Source organism: Scylla paramamosain, chromosome 4, assembly GCF_035594125.1.
Source record: "Scylla paramamosain isolate STU-SP2022 chromosome 4, ASM3559412v1, whole genome shotgun sequence".
NCBI lineage: Eukaryota > Metazoa > Arthropoda > Malacostraca > Decapoda > Portunidae > Scylla > Scylla paramamosain.
In genome coordinates this window covers 25623125-25637026 of record NC_087154.1, presented here as the reverse complement: position 1 = coordinate 25637026, position 13902 = coordinate 25623125, and the positions used below count along the sequence as shown (strand labels likewise).

General features: G+C 44.8%; 1 non-coding gene across 1 annotated transcript; it reads left to right on the top strand.

Moving 5' to 3' along the window:
• The first annotated feature begins 5531 nt into the window (after positions 1-5531).
• Trnav-uac (transfer RNA valine (anticodon UAC)) lies at positions 5532-5604 on the top strand. The gene has a single exon. It is a non-coding gene; the product is annotated as a tRNA-Val (tRNA).
• Positions 5605-13902: the final 8298 nt, after the last annotated feature.

Sequence of the window (13902 nt, the reverse complement as noted above, 5' to 3'; positions counted from 1 at the left end):
CTACTACTACTACTACTAATAATAATAATAATAATAATAATAATAATAATAATAATAATAATATATCACTGTCATTACGCCAACAGAAACTCAAGTTCATTAAAGACACGTTTCGAAAATTCACCTTCTCTAGCTTCTTTTTTTCGTGGTCGTAAAATGTAACGATGATAATTCTATAATACAATGCATATTTTGTATATATTTGCCTCTGTGTGTGTGTGTGTGTGTGTGTGTGTGTGTGTGTGTGTGTGTGTGTGTGTGTGTGTGTGTGTGTGTGTGTGTGTGAGCGTAAAAAATACAAAAGCAATAGCCAGGTTGGGGAGGGGGATGAGGGGGAGAAAAGAGGTGGAAATGGGGAGGAATTGAAGCAGCATCGCACAACCTTGGCGACACTGGTCAACAAGGGACGTGGCAGGGAAGGAGGGGAGCCAGGTAGGCCGGGAGGGAGGTCCGAGGGGCGAGGGAAGGAGGTAGTGGAGGGGGGAAGGTCGGAGTTCGGTGCCGACTCATCTACTTGATTGCGTGTTGATCTGGGCGCTGGTGCCACCTCGGGCCGGCCGCGAGGGGGTGCCAAATCGACTCTTCCGGCAGTGAGTCGCAAGGGCCGGGATCCCAAAGTGGTGCTTGGTGACGCTGGGAATTCTTATAAGGGCAAAGAAGATCGTTAAAAATCGCGGCAACAGAGGAGCCGGGCGGCGAGTGTGGCTGCCTTCGGAATCCCGGGATCGATGTGGGTAGTGTTCTTCACATTTTCCAGGCGAGGAGGTGCTTTTTTCGTAGGTTTTTACAATTCCGCTTCGCGAGGGTGTTTGACGCGTGTTTAGTGCCGCTGCCGAGACACAGGACTCATTTGAGCGAGGGGACTCTGTGTTCTTTCTTAAAACAAAGGTATTTTACCTTTCTTTACGCACGCATTTTTTTCTGTTACATCTTCTTTGTGTGAGAGAAGGTAACTGTGCTGGCATATATATATATATATATATATATATATATATATATATATATATATATATATATATATATATATATATATATATATATATATATATATATATGATAGTTTAGGCACACGCTGTCACCTGTGTAAATTAGTATATTACTTGATTCATAGTGTCCGTTGTGTACAAAATCGTTTATCATGGTCACCAGCACAACCCATGTACCACAGCAATGAACACACCATTACAAAGCCATCAACACCACAGCGTAACAGACAGCCACAACACAGCACATCTACAACACACCTAACAGTCATAGACACACCATCACAGCCACAGCAGCAACAAAACACAAGAGCCATAACCACAACGCAGCACAGCACCACACACACACACACACACACACACACACACACACACACACACACACACACACACACATTCAAAAGCCACCATACTCTTTAACTCCTGCTCAGTATCCGAGACTAACAGTGGGTGCCCTCAGAGGACTGCTTGCGGCGGCGTTCCGTCAACACTCGTGGCGGTCCAGAGCTCTCGTTTCTTTGGCCGGAGAGCCTCGGACCCTTTGAAGACGGACCGTGGCCTTCCAGCGGCGGTCTACCCGACTCTTTAAGCCGGTTCTTTAAACGACACTCTTCGGGACGCTTTTGTCAGGCTCTGCATTCATTATTAATTCTTGCAGCGCATTTTCTTTTTATTTTCCTTCATCTCTTCTTCGTCCACTGCACTGCATGCAGCGTCTCTTGTGCCGCAAGATCATACCGGATGGAAACGATATATTATGAACGTGAATGAGTGTTCCTCACTTTATTACCTGGTGACCTAATGTACCTACTTGTATCTTTGAGAAAATGCAGTGAGAGCGGGAAACTGATGTGTGAGCAAAGAAATGTGTGATTAATTTCAATTCCCCATGATGTGATTTAATAATTTCAAAGGTATTTAGAATTATTATTATTATTATTATTATTAGTAGTAGTAGTAGTAGTAGTAGTAGTAGTAGTAGTAGTAGTAGTAGTAGTAGTTCATAGCAGTTGCACCATTGCTTCCACTACAGCCAGTATCACGCACGAAACTCGCTGCCTTTACGTATATACGTACTTTAATTTCTGATCACATCCATCACTACTTTCTCTAGTCTCCCTTCTCACCGCTCTATTGTCTCCGCACCTGAGCATCCCCATCCCATCGGTGCCCACGTGTCCCCGAGTGTCCCAGTGCTGTACCCCGCCAGCCTGACCTCTCATTTACCTAACAGGATCGGGGTGATTGCCGGAAGCAGGGGAGCGGGCGGACAAGGGGAGACGTGTCTTCTAGCATACAAAGTGAGTGCTGGGGAAGGGAAGAGTGAGTGGGGACAGTATGCTAGGTTGCTCTCTCTCTCTCTCTCTCTCTCTCTCTCTCTCTCTCTCTCTCTCTCTCTCTCTCTCTCTCTCTCTCTCTCTCTCTCTCTCTCTCTCTCTCTCTCTCTCTCTCCTACTACTACTACTACTAATATTACTTCTATTACCAATACTACTACTGCTACTATTACTACTGGTACTATTACTCTCATATATTTTTTTATCCCAACTGTCCCTTTCGTATGTCACTAGTTCTCTCTCTCTCTCTCTCTCTCTCTCTCTCTCTCTCTCTCTCTCTCTCTCTCTCTCTCTCTCTCTCTCTCTCTCTCTCTCTCTCTTTCAGGTACTCACACCGCCTATATACTTCCGGGAGAAAATAATTAGCCATGAAAAGGTATTGAGCTGCAAGTTATTAACCGAAGCGAGACAAAGCAGGCCCAGGAAGCTTTCATAATCAATTTCACGCCCACGCCCACACGTCCCCACGCGCGCCCCTCGTACTTGCTTTGCCGATGAGTGGAAGAGGGATGAAGAGGAGGAGGTTAGAGGCAAGAGGTGGTAGGGTCCCATCTTTGATCTCTGGCTCCTCACAGGTGAAGGCAGGTAGGCAGGTAAGATTGGGTATAGGTTAGAGTGATGGTGGGCCTTCGGGTACTACTAGGATAAGCTGGCAACTCCTCCCCCTCTCCCTCTTTGTTTTTTTGTTTTTTTTTCATTTTTTTATGGTTTATCGCGTTATACTTTGGCTCATTTACGATTAATTAGTGGTGATGTGAGATTTTCTTAAGTTCATCAATGAGTTTCCAAGGTGATGTTTTTTTTTTTTTTCCTCTTTCTTCTTATCTTGTTTTCGTGTTTACCTCATCGAAAATATGAATTTTTTTTTTTCTTATTTCATATTTCCTTGCATAACCTCTGTCATTCATCATATTTTAGTTTTACGCCCACACACACACACACACACACACACACACACACACACACACACACACACACACACACACACACACACACACACACACACACAGTCTAATTTCCCCTTTCTTCCCTCTTCCTATCCCTTCTCTTTCTCTTTTCCACCTTCCCTCTGTCCTGTCCTCCCTCCCTTCACCTTTCCATCCTTCCTTACCCTGTATCCTCATGTCCTCCCCTCACTGCCAATCCTCCCTCCCTCTCTCCCCTCCTTCCCTCCCTCCCTCGTTCCCTCACTCTCTCCCTCCTTCCCTCCCTCCATCATTATAATTTCCTCTCTGGTCACTTCCTCTGCGGCTTCCATATGACTTTCATTAGGAATTTGAAGACCTTTCATTGATTAGTGGTCCATCAGGCAGGTATTCCTCCTCCTCCTCCTCCTCTCTTCCTCCTCTTCCTCCTAGTTATTTCCTCCCCTAACCTCCTTATTCCCTCTTTTCGTCCTTTTCTCCTCTCCTCTTCTCCCTTTTTTCTTCCGTTCTTGTATATATTATTTTTCTTTGAGGGGTTTGTATAAATACGAGTATGCTCTCTCTCTCTCTCTCTCTCTCTCTCTCTCTCTCTCTCTCTCTCTCTCTCTCTCTCTCTCTCTCTCTCTCTCTCTCTCTCTCTCTCTCTCTAATCCCTCCCTTTAATAGTTCACAGTCTTTCTCGGATTTCTCTTCCTACATTGCTCTCTCTCTCTCTCTCTCTCTCTCTCTCTCTCTCTCTCTCTCTCTCTCTCTCTCTCTCTCTCTCTCTCTCTCTCTCTCTCTCTCTCTCTCTCATTCCATCCTCTGTAATTAGATTAGATGATATTCTTATTTTTTTCTTTTTTTTTCTTTATTCCTTATTGCACATCTTTTTATTTCATCATTCTTCTAATTTTCACACTTCGTCATGGCCTTCTGGTTTAACTCAAAACACTCTCTCTCTCTCTCTCTCTCTCTCTCTCTCTCTCTCTCTCTCTCTCTCTCTCTCTCTCTCTCTCTCTCTCTCTTGTAATTGGAATATCCTCAGTGCTTCTTCCTTCTTTTGACTTTTAATACGTGGAGAGAGAGAGAGAGAGAGAGAGAGAGAGAGAGAGAGAGAGAGAGAGAGAGAGAGAGAGAGAGAGAGAGAGAGAGAGAGAGAGAGAGAGAGAGAGAGAGCAAAGTGTAAATCGAGCGAAGAGGAGGAGTAGCAGCAGCAAGAAGAAGAGGAAGAGGAAGAGGAGGAGGAGGAGGAGGATCTGCTGGCCAACACAGGGACACCGGATAATTACCTGCCAATATGATCTCCATCTAGGCGGAGAACTCCCCTCCTCTTCCTCCTCCTCTTCCTCCTCTTCCTCTTCCTCCTCCTCCTTCTTCTCCTCCTCTTCCTGTCCCCTTGTCGACTATATTCCAGTTCCAGTCTTTATTCTTTATCCCTCATCCAGTGCATTTTTTATCTGTTCACTCACTCACTCACTTTCGCATTCCTCTTCTTCTTAGTTACCCCTGGAAAACAAAGGCTCCGTGGGGTACAGGGTCAGGGGGCAAACAAAGGCGGCTCCACAATGGGCGCGGGGAGGCGAGGTCACCCACAGGAGATATATGAGTGGACGTAGATAAGGTCGGTAATAAATAAGGTAAGAAGGTAAAGTCTACATGCATGAGTGAAGTGACGTAATGATGAAGACTCCGTGATGAAAGAGACTCGAGTGAAAGAAAAATGAGTTAAGGAGGAGTTATGTAAGTGTGGTATGCGAGTGTGGTGTGTAATTAAGGTCAGGCACGTGGGTATGCGAGGAAATAAGGTCGTTAATGCCAGGAAATGAGGTCAGGATAAGGCCAACTTGAGGTATTGGTAAAATGCAAAATTAGGAGAAGAAATAAAAAAAAAAAATTGGACGATGTGAAGTGAAATGAAGGGAGGCTGGGGTGGTCCGGAGGGAGGACTGACCGTGATATTGAAAGGAAACGAGACTCAGAGACAGAAGATGAGGTTACGGGGTCAATGTGGAAGGCGAAACAGCGGCTCGTCTCCGTCGCTTGTCTCAATTAGCCACACCTGCCTGCCCGTCACGCACCTGCCCCTTCCTGCACCACCTATTGTACCGCCTCCCTCTCCTCCACCTCCTTCCATCATCTTTACCACCTATTGTACTACCTCCATCTCCTCCACCTCCTTTAACTGCACCTCCACCTCCTCCTCCTCCACCTCCTTCAAGAGCCCCTTCATCTCCACATCCTCCAACTCCACCACCATCTCTTCCAACTCCTCCACTGCGACCTCCACCTCCTCCACCTCCATGGCTCTCGTAGTGTAGTGGTTATCACGTCTGCTTTACACGCAGAAGGTCCCAGGTTCGAGCCCTGGTGGGAGCAAGTTATATCTTAGGAATTTTTTGGGGGAAAAGAACAAGTCTGCTGATGTTTCGTCTTCATATGTATTCCTTTTCGTCTTTCTCTTCCTTCTGTTCCACCAGCTCTATTTTTTCCACCAACCCTGCAACCCTTCTCTTTCTCCATCTCCATCTCCCCCTTCTCTTCTTCTATTCCTCCTTCTGCACATAGACTTTTCCTCCACCACCTCCTTTTCCTCCTCCTTCAATTCCTTCCCGATTAACACTCCCCTTTCTCTTCCCTCTCGCAATCTCCCTCTCTTCGCCCCACAAGCGATTCCTCTTCGTCCTGTCGCTGCTGCTTCTCCTCCTCCTCCCCTTCCTCTTCCACTCACCCCTACCTGCTCCCTCTACATAACCTCGGTCCGCCCTGACCCGGCCTGGGTGTTACCTCGCTCTGCACGTAGCAATTTCCCGTTTATTTGGTACAATGTTTTTTACACACACACACACACACACACACACACACACACACACACACACACACACACACACACACACACACACACACACACACACACACTTTAACTATTCAGCATATACCTGTGAAGCAAATGTTAAAAATGAAATAATTGTTAAGGTAAATAAATAATACATAATTATTAGGTAATTAAGTATTCATTATCCACATACTATTTTATTCATTTATTTATCATAGTGATGCATTTTTCCCAAATTTCACTCTGCTTTGTGCATTATCTATTTATGTATTGATTATATTTTCTTGATTTTTTTTATACTGACAACGCAACTTTCATAACCCGCTGAATGTTGTTGTTGTTGTTGTTGTTGTTGTTGTTGTTCTCAACGATGGTGGAGGTGGTGGTAACTGTTATTAATTTTCTATCACTACATCATACGAAGCACGTGATGATAGAGCCTAAAGGAAGAAACCATGAGGGTCTTCACCTTACTTGTCCCCGCCTGTAACTGCACCGCCTGGCGAGTGTCTGAGGTGGGAGGGAAGGGACAAGCAGGGACCACAATAGCGCGGAAGGAAGGTTATTGAGGACAAAGTCTTTATTACATTTTCAAGGTACATATGAGGTCGACCATTGTGAGCGGCGGCCGTGTCCACACTCCACCCCTGGCCTGGATAATCTCCTTGCCTCACTCCGCCTCCCTGGCCTCCATCCATCTTCACTACTCCTGCCGCGTATCCATCTTGGTTAGCCATTCGAGTTATCCATCTCTGGCGCCTGAGCCTGCTTCACCCGGCATCCCTGTAATGCCGCCTTCAACTGATATTAATTACTTTACTCCGCAGAGCACGACCTGGGGTGAAGGGCGGGGCGGGGCGGCCAGGGGCGGGGAAGGGCGGCGAGGGGAGACTAGGGGTTAACAAGGGGCGGGGTGGCAAGGGGTGGCGGTGAGGGGCGGGGGAGCGAAATGAACCGAGACCCAAGGCAGACCTAAGCTTCATAATCTTTGCGAACATGTATAAATATAATGAATTTTTAATCCACAATAAGGAAGCGAGGTAATACTGCTTCTCCAGCCTACAATCCACGCGCCTCGCAGCCGCTAAATACTTACAGCCACGTAGTTTCCATTCATTACAACTTATTAATTCCACGTCTACTTAGTTATGTTTACTGCGCACGGCGAGTTTCAGAATGGAGAGAGAGAGAGAGAGAGAGAGAGAGAGAGAGAGAGAGAGAGAGAGAGAGAGAGAGAGAGAGAGAGAGAGAGAGAGAGAGAGATACTGACCTACCACCTGTCCACGTGATATTACAGATGTGGCTGCTAACGCTAATTGAAAGGACACCTGCCAAGACCTGTGACATTATTGGCAGACGAGAACACAAATCACTGACTATAATAATGACTGCAACATTTACGAGCATCCACCTCATAGACGTGACGTACACACACAGCCACACTAAGCCAATAAGAAATGAGCCTACATGCGAACCATCTTAGCATTTAGGAAGAAAGTCTCCAAACAAATTATGCTGAATACATGAAAAAAATAAAATAAATAATAATAATAATAAAACATAAAACATGGAAGAAAAAAAGCTAAAAACGTCTATCCATTGCAGCATATTCAAACTCAATCACACTCAACGCACGCAAAGAAACACACGCACTTCTTAATTAACAACCCCCCCAAAAAAAACAAGCATCACATATAACTAATATTCACTTCCTACTCCATAATAAACACCTAATACACCATCCCTTCCCTACCTGCGCATGAATATAAACTTAAACTAAAGGAAATCGAGGACTATATTATGTAGCATCATCAGACTGAGAGCGAAAGACACACACACACACACACACACACACACACATACATAGGAGCGTGCGGCCCGACAAGGTTCGTAGCCAGGACCTCAAATGAATATGATATGACGTGCCTCTATCGGTGAGCCCCTGGGATGGCAATATCTGACGCTCCTCCTCCGGGCACCGTCTCTTCTCCCTTCGGCCTCCTGTCTCCTCTCGTTCTCTTCCCCCGCTCGCCAGACGCACCCTACTTCCGTCTCTCTGTTCCTCTTCTCCCTCTCCCTCTCTCTCTCTCTCTCTCTCTCTCTCTCTCTCTCTCTCTCTCTCTCTCTCTCTCTCTCGTGTTTCTCCTCTGCCTCCTTCCTCACATCATTCCTTTGCCGGTGTCCTCTGTTTCCACCTGTCCATTCCTCTTAGTATTATATTATCTCTCTCTCTCTCTCTCTCTCTCTCTCTCTCTCTCTCTCTCTCTCTCTCTCTCTCTCTCTCTCTCTCTCTCTCTCTCTCTCTTCTTTTCTTTCTTCCACCTTTTCCTTCACTTCCCTTCCCATCCCTTCCTTTATTTCTACTCTCATTTTTCTCTGTAACATTTTTCCCCGTTACATTTTTCCTTATCTCTTCCCTCCTTTCTTTTACTCCCCATCGCCTCTCCTCCTCTCTTCCACTTCTGTTTTACCATCATTTCCTCTCTCTTTTTATCTTCCCCTCCTTTCTTTTACTCCCCATCCCTTCCCTTCCTCACTCCCACTTGCCTTTCCCGTCCCTTCCCTGCCCCCCTGCTCCCCGGCCCCCTGCACCTTCATGCCCGGTGAAGTAAGTGGGCAGGACAGCGGCCCAGCCATCGGGCACTAATAAATCCCTGAGGAACTTGTCTGCCTCTGTTTTCTTTCCCGCTGGAGACTGCCGGGAGGTGACTCGAGAAGACGACGAGGAGAAGGAAGAGGACGACGACGGAGACAGAGAGAACGAGGAGTTGGGCGAAGAGATGGACGAACACACACACACACACACACACACACACACACACACACACACAGACACATGTTTTTACTGTTTGCTACGTTAAGACTGTAATTTCATCTGATTCATCACAAAGTACTACCTGCACCAAATAAAAAAACTCGCGAACAAGTAAGTCTTCCCTGCTATCGCACCATAACCACCACGCCACGGCCTCTAACTGCAGTACTTCACCCACGTTCCCACACCAGACGCCTCGCAACACACGCAATGCACGAAGGCAGGTGAGGCCGTGGGTCAGTAACACTCGTAGGTAATCGCCTCTGAAGAACTCTGATAGCATCTTAGTGGAATTATATTTACTTAAGAACATGAGAAAATTAGAGAATCTGCAGACAGTAGGCCTACCCATGGCACTTCCTTTCTAATGCATATAAAGCTATGTTCACTCCATCATCCTTGTCCATTAATTCGTTTAATCTGGTCTTAAAGGACATATTGACTCTTTACTAACAACCTGATTGCTGAGTCTATTTCAATAATCTATCATCCTATTTAGGAACTAATTTTTTTTTCTATTTCTTATTAAATCTATAAAGTTTGAAACAGCTACTTGTTAGCAGTTTCATTTTTTGTTAGGCATTTTGAGCATAATTTTCCTTATAATGCATCTCACACATACAGACTTTCTAAGAAAGTAACCTTAGATACTGAGACAAATTATTCTTCCAATCGCACACTTCCCACTCTGCCACTCGAGTGCATTTCCATTCCTCGAAATTTCAAACCTCAAGCCAGACTCGAATCAGAAGACGTGCGCTTTTCCCACGGTACTTTTCATTCCTTTCCCCCGCCAAACTTTAGAGCCTCGGGAGTACAAGAGAGAGGAAACAAGACGGCAATGTAAAGCAAACACTGACGCAGACACACCAAACAACACAACAGAAAAGAAAGCTTCAGAACAAACACAAAGGATGCCACCGCTGGATGGCCGAACAGAACGCAGTGAAGCCATCAAGTATAAACAAATACATAACAGCAGATAAATAAGATACAATATAGATAGTAAAGAGACAGGAAAAGATGAGGCACAGAATAACAAAGAGCCAAAACAAAGCATATAAAAAAAAAGATATGTGCTTTGTCACAGTTCGAGAAGATGGAGGAGGAGGAGGAGGAGGAGGAGGAGGAGGAGAAGGAGGAGGAGAAGGAGGAGGAGGAGGAGGAGGAGGAGGAGGAGGAAGAGGAGGAGGAAGAGGAGACCAGCAGGCAGTCAGGCAAGGAGGGAAGGGCGAGAGAGAGAGAGAGGGAGAAAAAAATGAGAGAGAGAGAGAGAGAGAGAGAGAGAGAGAGAGAGAGAGAGAGAGAGAGAGAGAGAGAGAGAGAGAGGAGTGGCGAGGGAGGCGACGGAGCACCGAGGCGGAACGCGAGCATCAGTAATAGACAGTGATGGATCATTACGAGCGAGCGGCCAGATGGATAAAACACAATAACTCAGACAATAAAAGATACGCTGGCCAGACAGATCGAGCACTGATTACCCGACTCTGATTGTGGCGCCATCGATCCGCGGGGAGGAGCGGGACGACCAGCTAAGAGGAAGACTACTGTAATGAAGGAGGTAGAGGAAAAGTGAAGCCCGAAGGAGGTGCTGAGGGAAAGGAAACTCGTAGGTACCTATAAAGGAAAGTGAGGAGCCAAGACAGAAAAGCGTGAAGGAGATATAGAGAAGGAAAGTAAGGTCGTAGGTAAAAATAGGAAGTGAGTAAAGGTGTGATGGCTTAAAAAAAGGTGTTGAAGTAAAGAACACAAGACAAAAGCAAAATTGGAAGAATGATACGAGTAGATAAACAAAGAGTAGAAATACACAAGCACGGTTTAAGTACTTCATATGACCAGAAAGAAAAGTAAGCTATGCCCAAAAAACGAAACTGTATGATAAATATAAGCAAGAAAAGTAAAGATAATTTGTCGTTTAATTATGCATACATTAAATTGTTCTCAACTTTATTCAATTAACTTTCTTCTTACTGATTCTTTCACGTCCCTGTCATTGCCTTCCTATCCCATGTCCATCCATCAGATCCCTCCTCCTCCTCCTCCTCCTCCTCCTCCTCCTCCTCCTCCTCCTCCTCCTCCCTTGGCTCTGTATCATCCAATCATCCACCCATTTCTCTTCTTTCTCGCTCTGATCGTCCTCTACTTCTTCCATCTTTTCCTCCCTCAGTCCACCACTACCTCATCCTCCTCCTCCTCCTCCTAAGATTCCCCTCGCATTATCATTGGATTCGTGGGCGGCCAGGCGTGGTAACGTGATCACGCCCACAGGATCATAGCCCGACAACTTGTAAAACTTCATCAAGGAGAAATTTCATAATCAAAGGAGCGGCTGCGTGGGTCTGTACAACACTGACTGGCCGGCGGGCACGAGAAGGAAGGCGAGGAGAGGAGAGTGAGGCGAGGCAGCAGAGCATTTTGTGGCAAGGCTCGGCTCAGTAAACCTTGGTGTGTGCTGCACTTTTTTTCTCTCTCTTTCTCTCTTTATTTGTATGTAGTTTCAGATTACTGTGTTTTTGGTTGCTTTCTTTTTATTGTTGTAAAGTAAAGCTTTGTTATATTTTCTGCTGCCTTTTGTTTCGTTCTCTATTTCGTTTTTTTTTTTTTTTTTAGATTAGTTCTCCTGTTGTTGTCTTTTTTTTATATACTTATTTGGATCTTCTGTATTTGTTGTTCTCAGTCTGGGATAATATTAAGAAATTATCTGTATTTCTTGAGAAGATAGTGTTTAATACTCTTGCTTGGGTATATAAATTACAGATAACCACGTTGTGTTTTTTGCTTTATATCACTGTATTCCTGCTGGCTATCTCTACTTTCTGATATGTTAATTTATAAAGCCATCTTTGTAAAATTACATAATGCTTTATCTATCAATTCCTCGGATATTTTTGTTAAGCCAGTGATTGTTGGTTACGTATGCGCCATTCACATTACACAGCAAGCAGGCAATATTGGATTTCAGATTAATTAAAGCGCCTCCGCCTTCTCGCTATCACCTGAGGAGTTCCTGAAGGTGCCACACGTCAGACGCACGTTTCGCAACCCTTGTCCACGTGTTCTCTTTGTTCTTAGTTTGGACACGAACATAAGTCGCCCCACATGCCTGAATACCACCCACCCACACACACACACACACACACACACACACACACACACACACACACACACACAAGGGTTTCTGGCCAGTCTCCCAGTCCCTCGTGTCTCCCTAAAAAAAAGGCAAAATAAAAGAAAACACCTCCATATTGTAGCTTTCTTTAAAACCTGCAGGAATTCGTGGAGGCTTCGTTCGATATGCGTCAATAAGTTCATTTCCTAATCCTACCCATTTTTAAAACGCGCCGAGGGAAAGAAAAAAAATGTTAAAAAGTTCAATAAGCAGATAAGTAAGAATAGAATAGAAAGAAAAAATATAACAAAAATACCTTGTTTACTTTTTTTTATTTTCTCCTTTATTTCTTTTCCTGGAACAAAAAAAAGAAAAAAAAAAGAGAAAGGAAAGACAGAAAGAGGAATAGAAAAAGGAAGGAAGGACCGACCGACAGGCCAATGCATCATCTCGGGGCGTCCGTCGGGAAATCACAGAGGCATGTACAGGCAAAGGGAAAAATGCCCCGCGACTCTTGTTAAATACATTGAGGAGGGAGAATCTTGGCCACGACTGTCGATATGCACCTCTAGACCTGCTCCCTGTGTGGCCTTCTTGTCCTGTGCTGTGCTGTGCTGTGTGTGTGTGTGTGTGTGTGTGTGTGTGTGTGTGTGTGTGTGTGTGTGTGTGTGTGTGTGTGTGTGTGTGTGTGTGCAGGCTAAGGTATCCACATAAGCAAAAGCAGTTTTTTTTTTCTTTTCTCCTTCACGATTTCCTTAAAAGTTACATACCCTTTGTCTCTTTTTCCAGCTTACATTATTGATAACTATGCCTTGTTTTATTCTGTTACACTTGTATTTACTGTTAGTTTGTTTTGTTTGTTAGCTTTTTTTTTTTCATTTTATTTGATCATTGTATATTTTTTCGTCCTTACTTTCATATGTCAGTCTCTAGATAAATGATAATGTTATGCCGCCTATCTTGCTATCACCATAAGGCATCCACCCTTTTTTATCATCTATCCCTTATACACAACTCAACGACAAATCCTTCGATCACTCCACCAGCGACTCATTCTTCCACGCATTTAAACAGTCACATCTTGTACGTACTACATATATACCAGCAACCGCTACTAATACTACTACTTTTCAAACCACCGCGTAACTAACATCTCAATTCACAAACAAGAAAAAAAAAAAAAAAGACGAAAATACGATTAAAAAAAGAGAGAGAAAAACATAAAATTTTCCTCACTCACTTACAAAAATAAACAACCATTCCAAAGAGTAATACTAAAGCCCAGACACAGCACTCCTCCGGCGGCGTCCCACAGGGGTGAAAATTTACGAGTATGCCCGCCCACCTGTGCCCCGGGGGTCCTCCTGGCCGGGTCGTGGCGTGGCTTAAAGCAGAGGAAAGGAGGGAGGGCTGGAGGGACTGATGGAAGGAAGACGGCGAGACAGAAGGAAGAAATGGAGAAAGAGGATGCATAAACGGGAGGAGGAGGAGGTGGAGGAGGAGGAGGAGGAGGAGGAGGAGGAGGAGGAGGAGGAGGAGGAGGAGGAGGAGGAGGAGGAGAAGGAGGAGTGTTAACTGATCCCACGTTTCCAAGAAGGCAGAACCAGGAAAACTACTGTCCCTCTCTCTCTCTCTCTCTCTCTCTCTCTCTCTCTCTCTCTCTCTCTCTCTCTCTCTCTCTCTCTCTCTCTCTCTCTTGAAGTTAAGCACAGGTAATGAGACTTGTTTAGCAGGAAGTCATAATTTTTTTTTAATTCAATTGCTCAGATTTTTTATTCAAACGAACATGGCAACTTACCAATATCTTCACTGGACCAAAAGCACACTGATGACATGCATTTATAGGAGTCATTATAGTATACACTGTCCTAACTTAATTAACACGAGTATAAAAAAAAATAATTTCACATAGAATAT